This window comes from Tamandua tetradactyla, chromosome 13 (assembly GCF_023851605.1).
Source record: "Tamandua tetradactyla isolate mTamTet1 chromosome 13, mTamTet1.pri, whole genome shotgun sequence".
Classification (NCBI taxonomy): Eukaryota; Metazoa; Chordata; class Mammalia; order Pilosa; family Myrmecophagidae; genus Tamandua; species Tamandua tetradactyla.
Genome location: NC_135339.1, coordinates 62,854,900 through 62,856,193, shown reverse-complemented (window position 1 = coordinate 62,856,193; position 1,294 = coordinate 62,854,900). Strand labels below are relative to the sequence as shown.

The 1,294-nt window shown below is 47.3% G+C and overlaps 1 non-coding gene across 1 annotated transcript; it reads right to left on the bottom strand.

Annotated features, from left to right (window-relative positions):
* Positions 1-204: 204 nt before the first annotated feature.
* Positions 205-311, bottom strand: LOC143654711 (U6 spliceosomal RNA). Its single transcript, XR_013161903.1, has one exon. It is a non-coding gene; the product is annotated as a U6 spliceosomal RNA (small nuclear RNA).
* Positions 312-1,294: the final 983 nt, after the last annotated feature.

The following is a 1,294-nucleotide window of genomic DNA, read 5'->3' as shown; positions in this document are numbered from 1 at the left end:
CAGTTTGTTTAGCCATTCTTCTGTTGATGGACATTTTGGCTGTTTCCATCTCTTTGCAATTGTAAATAACGCTGCTATAAACATTGGTGTGCAAATGTCCGTTTGTGTCTTTGCCCTTAAGTCCTTTGAGTAGATACCTAGCAATGGTATTGCTGGGTCGTATGGCAATTCTATATTCAGCTTTTTGAGGAACCGCCAAACTGCAAAAATATGGAACACTTCATGAATTTGCGTGTCATCCTTGCGCAGGGGCCATGCTAATCTTCTCTGTATCGTTCCAATTTTAGTATATGTGCCGCCGAAGCAAGCACTGTACTGATTTTTTATCTTAAAGCCTTCCTGAGTGCAGAATTCCCTTATCCTAAATTAGCATTCCCTTAATAGTTATTAAATGGGTATATGACCCCAAACTGTCAGAAAACTGTCCCAAGCATGTCCTGACTATCAGAGAGCAACTTATCTAAACCTTATAGACAGTCCCTGGGCTCTGCCTGCTGGTTCCAGCGCTGGCCTGAGGTCTGCCTCTTTTGCAGTAGTGACCTGGAGACTGAAGCTCTGAACCACTGTTCAGGTTTCCGTTTAGCAGTTCGGGTTTTGCTGGAGCAGGGGGAGACAATCTATGTAAAGCACTTTGCTGGGGACTCAGCCCATGGTAAGGACCCAGTAGCTGTTAGATGGTAATGATGTCAACGACGAGGACCTGACAGAGAAAGCTGTCACAGACTCGGGCCCAGAGGGGACACAACAAAGATTCATTTACCAGAACTTGGCTTCAAGGCCTTAACTTGAAACTTAGCACAGCAGAGTAGTTTTGTTTTGTTTTGCTTTGCTTTAATTTCCCTTCTCCTCTGGGTGCAGGGAATTGAACAGGAAAGAGACACCATCACATAATTCTGGAGATGTGCAAAGGATTGTAAAGCTGGGCTTTTTATTTTTCTTAACATGGGCAGGCACCGGGAATCGAACCCGGGTCCTCTGGCATGGCAGGCAAGCATTCTTGCCTGCTGAGCCACCGTGGCCTGTCCTGGGCTTTTATTTTTGCTATGAGTGCTCACCTCGCAACTTTCTCCCTAGTTCGGTCACCTGCCAGGGAGTCTGACTGAGGGACACCTTCAAGAAGGGGCCAGAACCTGGGAGATGGGATTGAAAGGGAGGTCTGAGGATGGACTCAGGAGATGGGGGAGGTGGAAAAGAGAGAAAAGAGGCAAGCGGAAGTGGATCAGAGAGCCTGAAGTTCCCTCGCCGCGATGTGACAGAGGACAGAGCCAAGGAGCCACTTTTGAACCTCCAGGTT